The sequence below is a fragment of the Nelusetta ayraudi genome, unplaced genomic scaffold (genome assembly GCF_046127955.1).
Source record: "Nelusetta ayraudi isolate G7.1 ecotype Tasmania unplaced genomic scaffold, CSIRO-AGI_Nayr_v1 ptg000017l, whole genome shotgun sequence".
NCBI lineage: Eukaryota > Metazoa > Chordata > Actinopteri > Tetraodontiformes > Monacanthidae > Nelusetta > Nelusetta ayraudi.
The window spans coordinates 8539888-8552478 of record NW_027466067.1 but is presented as its reverse complement, the minus strand read 5'-3'; the positions used below and the strand labels follow the sequence as shown (position 1 = coordinate 8552478).

At 47.2% G+C, this 12591-nt stretch overlaps 1 protein-coding gene across 1 annotated transcript in view; it reads left to right on the top strand.

Moving 5' to 3' along the window:
- shisa4 (shisa family member 4) overlaps nt 1-12591 on the top strand; it is a 71989-nt gene that overhangs the window by 56095 nt on the left and 3303 nt on the right. The window lies entirely within an intron of this gene.

Sequence of the window (12591 nt, the reverse complement as noted above, 5' to 3'; positions counted from 1 at the left end):
GACACAGAAAAGAGAGAGAGAGAGAGACAGAGACACACACACAGAAAGAGAGAGAGAGAGAGAGACACACACAGAAAGAGAGAGAGAGAGAGAGACACACACACACAGAAAGAGAGAGAGAGAGAGACACACACACACAGAAAGAGAGAGAGAGAGAGAGAGACACACACAGAAAGAGAGAGACAGACAGACAGAGAGAGAGACAGTGATTGTAGCCTAATGGGTCAGTGTTCCAGGCGTCTCTGTGCTGGGAGGTGATGTGATGTAAGGATACGCAGCAGCAGCGGTTCTCGGCCGAGCGCTGTAATCGTGCCCCATCTCCGACTTGGGCGTGCGTGACACGCATCCAGCGCCCCCCCCCCCCCCCCCTCCTTGCATATTTATGCGCCGACGGGAAAAGGATTCCGCTGCTCTGGGAAAAGAGTAAAAGTCAGCAGTTAAATGTTTCATGGCCACTGCCGCGCTGAACTTTCAGGACGGAGGCTGACGGGAGGAAGGGGAAGAGGAAGGCGCACGTGGTGCCGAGCTGCCTTCACACTCGTCCCAGTGTTTTCCCAGCTTTCTGAAAGCTTTTACGAGTGTCTTTTATGGCGGTTGGTAATCCCACCCCCTTCTCCACATAATGATCATACTTGTTTATTTCTTGAGCAACCTGTTTTATGGTTGTTTTTTTTTCTACATACATACAGTGCCAGTAACAGTAACAGTGTCAATAATAGGAAAGTAAAGAAATCACATCAATGTTGTGATAATCTGGCCCAAAAAACATCATTTTTCCCATCGACCACAATTTCCATGAACATAGAATCTGCTGCTCTAAAGGTCTCACGTCAGACCAACAGTCAGACATATATTTGATTTGCTTGCCAGTGAGCAGCCTCACCAAAATAACTATTAAAAACCAACAGAAAAGACCATAATTTAGCACTTTGTTTACAGCCTTCTGCAAAAGCATCAGTCTCAACTTCCTGTAAGAGCTCATGCTTTTAGTTTGGAGGGTGACAGGCATCCACACGGCAGACAGAAGAATGGACCCTGGCTCAGTGTGTTCTCATTGACCTGGTAGAGGTACGACGGTTCTGGATAATCTGGAAAAACAGATCATTTGTGACATCACAAAGAGCCGGGGTTCCAGAAATGTGCACTTTAAAAAGTTGGGCAAGCAACTCCAGCACAGACTTTTCTCATTTCTGGCAACAAGACTGATGGGCTGCAAGGCGCACGTCGTTAGAAAAGACCAAGTGGATGCGACAAGGTAACAGGAAAATAACTGGAAATGCCAACAGGGAGGTTGGCAATGCAGGTGGCACAGCGTGAAATAAAAAGATAACATCACCGGTGACAACCGTGTTTGTCATTCTGCAAAAGGTGCTTGATCTGAAATGAAATGCATTATTCACTCGTGCCCGACTCTCTTGCAGCAGCTGGCCTGCAGCAGCGTCACATGGTAAAAGTGGGCCGCAAGCGACAGGAGGAAGAGGATGTGGAAGTCTGAAGTGCAGTAGCACATCAGCAGTGTGTGTGTGTGTGTGTGTGTGTGTGTCAGACCAGGATAAACAGAAGTTTCATGTTGCTCATTTCACTCTTTTCCAAAGTGTTTTGGAAGAAGAGGTTCTGGATGGTGGTGAACTGGGGAGGCCACCCACAAGATGCAGCCACATTGGAAGTGTGTTGGTATACATATATTTTTTTTGAGGCGGGGGTGGGGGTGGGGGTGGGGGGGTTCGACCAGCTGTTGCCTTGTCTACTTTTTCGTCCCTACTTTGCTACTTTGGGCCTGACCACGCCGGGTTCGCTCTGGACACACGGCAAGACTGTCCTCTAATTGCCAGGCCGCAGCAGCTGCTCTGGTGGTGGGCGGGGCCAAGCCGCTCCGCTGGGTTAAACACTTTGCATCTTTCATTTTGGCAGCGTGTGGGTTTGTTAATCGCAGGGCTGCAGGAAGTTCATGTAAACCCAGGGTCGTTTATTATGCTGCTTTCTGTGGGAACACACACACACACACGCACGCACACACACACACACACACACACACACACACACACACTTTTGCATTTTGAATTACTTTTGTACAGAATAATTCCTTTTAAATTCCTAAAGTGCAGTTAAGGCCTCCTTGTGTGGCCACCCCCACCACTCTATGCTTTAGTTGCCTCACCCAGGAATTGAAATCGAAAACATATTGTGAAAGTTGGATTTGAAATTCTTGAAATTCTTTTGAAAATGTCCTAAATCTGAAAAAAAGTCACACAATACAACTTCCTTTTTTCTGGGGGCCAAAAAAAACAGGTTCAAACTCAGCCCAAAACTCACTCAGACTGCTGTTGTATGACTGTTTGAAATGAAACTGGATGACAGCGCACAAAATCCCGTCTAATGTCCGAAAATCTGAAAAAAAAAAAAAAAAATCATACTATACATTGTAGTTTTTTATGTGGGTGTTTCAAAAAATTAAAAGGCCCAAATCATCCTAAGAGAGTAGAGGGAGTTTAGCCCAGTAGTTTGGACTCTTGGACAATTGTTTAGAAAACCAGGGTTCGAATCCGGGCCGTTCCCAGGAAATCAGTCTTCAAGTTGGCCACAATTTATAAATATATAAATATTGTTTCTTATTCACCTCCATAGTATTCAGACAAAAAAAATAACCACTCAAACCTCTCACTGAGGTGTGTGTTCAAATCCCAGTGGCAACCACTGGGAAGCTTCACTAAAATCTACTTTGTTTTTGTTTAAATATGAAGGTACTTTTACTCCTCTGAAGTACCAAGCCATAAGAGCTAGCAGCTAGCTGGAGGGTTTGGGTTAGGGTTAGCTAGTTGGAGCGAGGGTTTGGGTTGGAACTGGGCTAGGTTAGGGCTGGGGTTCACATATCACCTGTTCACACATATTCCAATTGCTACAATGCCAGTGAGCGTTTAGCCAATGAGTTTTGAGAATGACTTAAACTAAATAATAAAACATTTTAAAAAGCAAAACCCCTAAACAGGTGATAGATTTTCGTAAAGATTGTGTTTGATTTTTCATTCCCAAATAAGGTGTAGAGGAACACTGGAGCAGGTTTTACTTCAGGCCCCTCGTACGATAGCTTTCGTCTCATTACCATTTTCAACGAAAAGCCCCTCTCTTTAGCATGAATCACGTAGAAATACTTTGGGGATTATAACTGACTTTCCTTTAAAAAAAAAAAAAAGGCAGAAACTCCTCGAAGCCGTTCTAATTTAGTTCATCATCATTTGCATGAAAGCACTGTGAGGTAGCAGACACACAACCTGAGACGGCAGCGGGGGCGGTGAGGTACATTTTCCCTGCCGTTCGTCAGTGCTCAGGACGTCGGGGAACATGCGCAGGGAAAGCGTGACATTTCAAGCCGTGACTATCGGCGCGAATCAGTCGAGCTGCCAGAGACATTTTCCGCGCGACGTTTGTGACCGGGGGCGACTTTTGCTACGGAGCACGACGGCGTGTCACTGAGACGGAGGCAGAACGGAGGAGCGGCAAAGAGGAACATTTGGAAAGGAGCAGACGACGAGGAAAAGACCGCAGGGATGGAGAGGAGGAGGAGGAGGAGGAGGAGGAGGGACGGTGAAGACGCGGGTTCGCATTATCACAAGAGGTTTGACTGCTGGGCTTGGAAGGAGGAAGAGGTGAATTCAGGGAGAGAAAATCCGCCCTGCAAGTGATCGCAATGCAAAAGAATGAATCACAGTGAAGGTGACAGACAAGACGGCGTGTGGAAGCACTAAATACCCTCCCGCATCTGTGCGTCTGTTGCTGTGTTTTTATCCCCAACCAATGACTTTCACCATGATGTTGGCCCACATTTTCTTTCCTCGTAGAAAAAGCCGCCCTCTGCCTCCTCTCATCCTCTCTGGCGATCCGGGAGGAACCCAGTGAAGCAGAAGTGATGGTGCAGCATGTAAGAGGAAAGACTCTGGGGTTTTTTGGGGTGGCGCGGGTGGGGTAAACGTTCCCGGGAAGAGGATGTGTGGTCGCGGAACACAGCAGAAATGTTCGACACAGCAGGGAGGAGGAGAACTAGACAGCGCCTCGGTACGAGGGTGGACCGGATTAGATTAACAAGCCGTAAAACCAAGTGGAGTGAATTTTTTAATTAAAGAAATGTTGAAATAGAAGGGGGGGGGGGAAAGAATTGGTCTGAGGTGTGAACAAGGCTGATGCTGGTTAGGACGCCAAGGAATGGAGCCTTTCAGACGTAGGAGATGGGATAACGCAAAAAGAAGAGAAAATCATTCACCATAAGGTTGTAATTTCATTTCTATTATATATCGTTTTAAGCTTACACTGCAGTCAAGTAGACTGGGCTGTCATCGTTCTCTCAAAGTACTTTTACACATGGTTTCCTACAACTACAGAAAAGATTTAATTCTTGTTGACTCAGGTCATTTTAGCAAATAATATCTCAATTCTGTGCATCTTACGCAGTAGCCCTGTCAATTGACAAAATGCAAAGAAAATTGACACAAGGTAGGTACAAAAGAAAATCATCACAAGAATCTAAGGGGGAAAAAGAAGACCAGCACTTGGAAAACTTGGGCAAAACCATGCCCGGCCTGGCGCGACCCTGAAGAGAACCCAGTGGTACCGCAAGGCCAAAGGGAGACAAGCACTATTTATAGACCAGGGGCAGGAGGGGAACACAGGTGAGAGCAATCGAGGGCAGGGCTGACAACGAGACACAGGTGACAGACATCAAGAAATAAATGCGGGAAATAAAACTGAAGACGCTGACAACAGAAGAAAACAGACTTCAAAATAAAATACACGGAACATGCACAGGTTGCATCCAACAAAGATGTTTTAATGCTGCAACTTTACCAGACATTGAATGGCCTGAGGAAGTTAGGCTAGTCTGGTATAGGAACTCAAAGAAGAAAACAGACCTAGAAACAGGCCTGGTTTCATAGCCGGAAACTGGTCTTGATCGCCAGTTTGCTTCCGGGAGTTCTGGGCGGCCACCTGATGTGAACTCTGACCACGAAAACCTTGGAGCACGTGGCTGTCACTGTTACACACAGGGAGACGTCACCAGCACGACCTCCTGCAGGGCTCTGCCTCAGCGCACAAGTGCATTAACGCGACGAGTGCATCCCAACACACACACACACACACACACACACACACACACACACACACACACACGGAAAAGATCTCCGCACTCTGAGACAGACATGAAGGAAAATGCAGGCGGACAGCGTGCACGGTCTGGTTGGCTGGCTGGCTGGGGTTTTAAGTGTCTCGTAGCGGAGATCAAGTGAGACTCTGAGGCTGAGGGAGGACGTCACGTTGCGGAGAGGCAGGCAGCCTCATTTCTGGAGATGCGCTGGAACGTGCGTCAGCGATGACTTGCGTTGAGTAACAGGACGCGGCGTTAAATAACTGTCGGCCGGGTGCGAGTCGGAGCCCGAGATTTGTGTTTAATCTGGATTAATGGGGGTGAAGAGCTCCCATTGGCCCACGCGTTATGATTTAATGAAAGCGGGGATGGAAGGCAGGCCCCCCCGCAGCGGCGCGCGTCTTTTATCTATGCGTGTGTGTGCGTGTGTGCGTGTGTGTGTGTGTGTGTGTGAGAGAGAGAAAGGGTGCGTGTGCGTGTGTCAGAATGACACAGAGATACAGACGGAGAAATTACTGGAGCAAGTGTTGGAGGAAACGCAAATGCATGTGTGTGAGCGTGTGTGTGCGCGCGCGTGTGTGTGTGTGTGTGCATGTATGCGTGTGTGTGTTTTTGCAGGAACGACAGAGATAGAGACGGAAGAATTACTGGAGCAAGTGTTGGAGGAAACGAGAATGCATGTCTGTGTGTGTGTGTGTGTGTGTGTGTGTGTGTGTGTGTGTGTGTGTGTGTGCGCACTGTGCCCTATCCTCTGGCGCCTGAAAGAGTGTGAGCGCGAGCGGCTATTTCATATGAAAGAAACACCCTGCAGAGATAAGAGCGGCTGAGTACACGGCTCAATTATTCACCGTTTGAAGGGTTTTACAGCGGATTGGAGGGACTTAATGAAAATTGATGCTTGCGTCGTTAAAGTGTGTGTGTGTGTGTGTGTGTGTGTGTGTGTGTGTGTGTGTGTGTGTGTGTGTGTGTGTGTGGGTGGGGGGGGGCGTATTTGAACAACAGCCGCTTAGCCTTTAGCGGGGGCTACCTCTGATCTGCGCTCATGTTGGTCATGTCGGGTCACAACGTGCAGCTTCCTGGCAGAGACGGAGGAGGAGGAAGAGCTCCACGCTGCCGCCGCCGCTCCACGCTGCTGCCGCCGCCGCTGCTGCTGCTGCCATCACAACGATATGATCCTCCAATTTACCACCAAGGGGCCGCGAGGGTGAAACAGCGCTTAATGATGTGCTGGAATGTTGGTGGTGTTGGCGTTGAGCAGGTGGTGCTGGCTGAAGGAAATGAGAATGAAATTAGCATTGCATCCAGTTGAAATAGATTTGCTAGAGATACAGGTGACAAAAGGGCTGCCCGCTTGTCTAATTACTCTCATGGTTTGACAGAATGGGTAAAACAAAGACAAGAAGAAAAAAAGAATATAATTGAACTCATATTTAAATTTGAAAGCCGCCTTTCTCTGAAATGGAGATGGAACGTTTTCTTAAAACCCCCTCTGGATTTCGCTTGATCTGACATAGAGATAAAGAGCTACGTCTTGCTCTGCGGTGAGCCACTACGCAGTGTTAAACAGGAGCCTTGCCAAAGTAGGTTGGTAGGAAAGCCAAACAATGTTGTCCAACAAGAAAAAGCCTTTGGTGTAATTGTATGTCCTTCTCTTCAAGTGAAACCACCAGTTTTGATACAGCTGTCACCCTTGCAGCATTCCCGCTAATCTCCTTAGCATCAGCCATCGTTTAGCCCACTCACAGTAGCATCTTCTCCTGTGGTTTTTTTTAAGAGCAGCTCCTCACTCTCGTACTTACTTGCCGCCCCTTTACATGGGAAGCGCACTGTTTTTGGAATCCTAGAGAAAAACTCTACGGGGGGGGGGGGACCGCAAGATGGATGAGCTCGGTTTCAGATTTGAAATCTGAGCAAACCAGCTGCCTCGCAGGCTTATTAAAACGTAACTCTATCGTAATGGGAAAGAAATGTGGTAAGTCAGTGTTGAAGAACAACCAAATAAAGAGCAGCCACGCTTGAGTGCTTCCAAGATGAAGTCACGTCCAGTTTATTCTGGTTTTGGCCGACACAGGCTTGAATTGGACAACTGCACCCAATGTTTGCACCCTTTGTTTTCAATAGTTGCTTTTATGGTTTCATCAACCATAATGGCATCTTGATATTGTTTGTTTTGTGGCTTGTGTTGTGTTTGTGTCTCAAATAAAAAAAGCTTCATGCTGCCAGTGGTTATATATAATATAATATGATATAATAGCTCAAGGCAGATCTGAGAACTGTCTTCTCTGGCCCTACGTCACTGGATTGTGGATGAGCAAGGATGAGCAAGTGCAAACTCAGCACCGGGCCAAGTCCATCAGCACGCAGCTGGAGTCCTGACACAGCAGCAGCAGCAGCAGCAGGACTTCTGCGGGCACGCGGCTGAATCAGAGCAACCCGAGAGCCGCATTTCTACAAATGCACGGCAAATTCCTCGGATTCACCGAACACTGGCGGGCAAGCGGGAGATCAAAGTGAGGAAACATTCCTGTGTACTCAAGTTCACCTGTTGGAGCGCCGGAGAACATCAATCACGGCTTGACGGAGCAGAGGAGGGTGGTCCGTGGGGGGGGGGGCTCACGCTGCAGTCTGGGGAGTCTGAAGAGCTTCACTCAACCTGCCACCTACTGCCTGCTCTGACATGAAGAACAAAATGAACATCAGAATGAAGAGCATCAGATTTTGAGGGAGACTGTGATGAGGCCGTGTTGAGGGGATTCCCTGCATGATTTTGCTGCTGATGTCGCTTGTTTTTTTGAGTGTGGTTTTTTTTTTTAAGTTAATTGGAATTAGTGTTGGTTGTGTTGATGATATTGCCACTCTTTTTCTTTTGAAGGAAATTTCATAAAACTAGGCGTTTCAAATTATAGCTATGCAGTGGAACTGATAGAATTCACAGTGGGAGCCAAACTCTGACAAATATGGCTCGGTTAGCAAAACAGAGATCAGATCTCGCACCACCAGAGCACAAAATACAAGGAAATGAATAGAGAAACATGTTGAAAGAATAGCATATGAAAAATAAATAGCGTATTTATTGCTCGACCATTTGACACTGTGCTGCAGAAAGCAATACACAGCAAATGTTAACGGCACTCAAGACATTTGCAGTGGTGAGGAACTCTGCATGGACTGTGATGTGTTCTGCTGTTTCAATCAGGAGACTCTCCGAGGAGTCTTTCCTAAAATCCTGATGTGGGTTTCAGATTTCTCAGTTCCCAATGTATGTAAAACTAACTTCATGTTAAAGCATAGCTGCTCTTGTTTAAAGCCTACACTGACCTACATACAGTAATAACTATGTGCCATCTGCTTTACACAGTTCTCTTACAGAGCTTTTTTCCCCCAATCAAAAGCCACTTTAAATGCAAAGTGTAAATTAACGAGCTGCGGTTTTTCACTTGATGTCGGGTGCTAAATTGGGTCCACGTTTGCAGTTTAATTGGACAACTCCAGGATCCTTAATGAATTTATAGGTGCCAACAGCGGCCACGTTCAATTAAACGTTAAATGAGTTACAAGGGGAAAATGTTGGGCAGTTAGATTTCTGTTCAAAGCTGCGTCTCCGTCACCTTCTTCCAAGCTCGAGTGTTTAATGATGTTTTCATTTCACATCCTGCAAAGTTCTAATCGACATGCATTAGCAGGAACAGTGTGAGAATTACCCCCGAGCGTTGCAATGCAAAGCGGCCAGATGTTAAACCCCAAATAATTCGCCCTAGATTCAGCACTGCATTTATCTCCCCACCAAATCTGTCTGTCGCTTTTGCGGCTTTAAGACGCAGTCTTTCATTTCCAAAAAAGGGGGTGCGTGGGGGGTTGGCGTTTTTCGTGCCACCATCCAAATGACCCCGGGTCCCGCTAGCTTTAGCATGTGCGGCCGCGGCTCATGTTTCTTGTGGGAACTTCCGCAGATATGCCGCGCTGGGGGCGACGATTTTGGAGTTTTACTTGCTGACGATCACAAAAAGTGAAACGTGAGCGCATTCCTTCGGGGGCCGAGATAAAGCCGGGTGGCTTTGCAGCTGAGGCGGCGCTGAAAGACGAGCGCCGAGCAGGAGCGAGCGGGGCCGTGGACAGGTCGCTGTTACAGTTGTGCTCAGACGCCTGCAGCCTCCTTATTGTACAAACTATTGACACGCACACGTGCAGCTGCAGCCGCCACCGCCGCCGCCGCGCAGCCTTCCCGATGCTGTGCTGCTGAGCTGCACTCAGGCATCGCATGCGCCCGATTGTGGGTGGGAGCAGCTTGGTGAGGCTGTGAGAGGGTGACAGCTGACTAGCCGAGTCTTCAGACGACTGGGAGGGGAGGGCGGGTGGGGGAGGGGAGAGTTTGGGGTCTGCAGCCGGGTGGCTGGTGGTGGTCGGACAGTCGGCAGCCACTGCCGGGACTCCCAGGGGAAACGGAGAGCCAGGAGATGGAGGGGTCTGCAGCTGCAGCTGTTGGCTTCCACACATACATGCGCCAGTCAAGGAGAACACACACACACACACACACACACACACACACACACTGGCCTTGTGTCTTGCTTAATCACCAGTGCTCACAGACCTCTTTATTAGAGTTGAAGGCAAACATTTCGCTGCAGTAACGTTAATGGAAGCCCAGTTTAAAGATGCATCATCAGTGCTTATAGGCTCAAATCATTTACAACCTGATAAAACTGACCAACCGAGCAACCGTCGATCTGACTAGATAGCAAGCGATTAAAAAATAATGAGATAGTTAGTTCAACATTAGCCAAGGAAAGACTGCCGTTGGAGTCAGAGTGGGCTGCGGGGGGAGACGCTGAGCTCCTCCTTCCTGATTCCTGCCGTATATATTACTTTCCTTTCTCCAGCGAAAGTGCCTTGGGGATAGGGGGAGACGAACATGACCGTTACGGTTTGATGGATATCACGTATCTCACAGGAGCAGGTCAGGGATCAGTGTCATAAAGGACGTGCCATGAGCTGCAGAGCTGCAGGTTTCACGTTGCGCTTTGTTTATTTATTGAGGCGCTGACGGAGCCGTTGCCCGGATTTAGAATCAATTTAGTGGCCGGTTGATGCAGCGAGCCGCTGAGCGCCGCGCCGCCGCCGCCCTCGGTGAACCTTTTAGTCGCCCGGCGTCGCTCGGTAGAGCTGCAGAGTGGTGCGGGAAAAAAAGGCTGAAAGCTGCAGAAATGAGGGCAAAAACTGAGGGTAGAACGCTCGACTTGGAAAATATTGGATTTTTACCCCGTTTTTCCCGTATTCCGTTTCTAAATATAGCATAGTATGAGTGAGCATATGGATGGTGACATTGGTGATGAAAAGTATGGGGATTGGATTCATCTTCAGCCTGTTTCTCTTGTCAGGTTTTATCCCACCGTAATTTCCACGACGCGCAAATGCAGACGTTGAAAACCTGCAAAATAAACACACAATTGTTTTTCTTTCCCAGGGCAGAACTAGAAGTCAGCCTGAACCACCCTGCTTGTATGTGTTGGGAGTTAACCTTGACAGTGTGTTATTGTTGTGCCACAGACAATCAAAACAGCAGCTGAATAGGTTTGATTTGTGGTTCAGCCTGTGGTCGCTTCTTCAGACGACGGCGTGTCGCAACAGTTGACCTACATTTCGATTCAACCAGTTAATTGAGGTTTTTTTTTCATTAAAAAAATGAATTGCTAATTTCACAGTAATCCTATTATTTAATTATTGACTTAGATACAAATATACATACATTAGTACACGTATATTTGGTTATTTTGGTTTTTGGTAGTTAAAAAAAGACAAATCAAGATGTTCAGAGTTAGTTGTTTGTCGGGCATCAGAGCCTAAATTGTTGACAGTTGTAAACAGTTTGAGCCACAGACTCGTGGGGGGCAACTTTGCTTTCTGAGAATTGATTTAATTTACAAAGAGTCAGTGACAATTTTACAGTGTACAGACACAGAAACACCACTGAAGATTCGCAGAACCTCAAGTAAAAAAACACAAACAAAAAGTCGACAGTGCTGAAAACGACACTAGGACAGCTGTAAATAGGAGTAAATAAATGTTACATTTACACTCACACCCGCGCACACACTCGCACGACCCTGCACACACTCACAAGGGATGCACAATTGTATTGGCACAACGTTGGTACTGCTTTGAATATATCTACAGTGATATTACAGACAAAAGATAAACCACTGACTTGTCTCGCTTAGACAACGTGTGCATTAAAAATGAATATTAAAGAAGAAACACTGCTAGTCTGCATTCGCCTGTGAACATTGTGATGAAAGTTTGCACAAGGGGAGAAACTTGATGAAAATGGATTTCCAGTAATCGGGTTAAAAAAGGGGGAAATATCAACATGGGTAATGTAGCGTATCGGCATATTGTGCATCATCAATAGACATCATTTCAGACAGAAGTGTGTGTGTGTGTGTGTGTGTGTGTGTGTGTGTGTGTGTGTGTGTGTGTGTGCTTCATGGCAGAAACTGTGTTGGACCCTGTGAGTGCTGCTGCTGTACTGCATGTAGTGACCTGAATACTGAGACGACACCATATGGATGGAGTGGACAAGACACTGGCAAGAGCCGAGGTCTAATCCCTGCTGCTGGCTAAACTGATTGGTCTGGCTTCCCTTTTTAAACTAGTCAAACTGTCTTTTTCTTTGACGGTGTCAGATTGTCCTTGCATAACAGCGGGTCCCCCACCCCGGCAGGGTCCTGTACGATCAAGCTGGCAGTATCATCTGTGATCCTGAGGGGTTTTTGTGGGAAAAAAAAAAAAAAGCTGCACTTTGTTTTAAACTGTCATGGAAAAAACACTGAAACGGTTTATTATCTTACAAGAAAACAGATACTGTAGGTTAAGGGACTAACTACTGTGGCCTGTCTGTGGCTTTGATAACAAGTATGGCGTCGCTGTTTTGTGTTATGTAATACGACGAGGACGCACTAATCTGTGCAGAACAGTGAAAACCATGCGATGGGATCTGACGATTCGTTTAAATTATTGCTGCGGCTTGCGTTTCCGAACCTTGAACTTGTTCCTGCACGATGGAAAAACACCGAGGTTTTCACCTTGGGTCGCAGCGGCGTCATGTACGTCATGTGTCCACCTGTTTGTTGTTGTTGTTGTGTGTGTGTGCATTTGTACATACAGTGTGTGTCACTGACTTCATGCAAAAAAAGCTTTGGAATCACAAAACTTCTGAGCCCGTTTTGAATTGTCTTTCCTGAACAGCCTTTTACATAACGAGCAAGTGGCAGATGGCAGTCTGTCAGTCAGTCAGTCAGTCAGTCAGTGCTGCTGGCTGCAGAGATTTCCAGCGCAGCTTCACGGGATTTTCGAAGGTGCACGGAGGCCAATAAAGTACCGGAATGTGGCAAGAGCCCGGCGTTTGCCGCCGTAACATTCATTCCCTGAGCGGAGACTGGGACGATGAGTTTGGCTGAAGC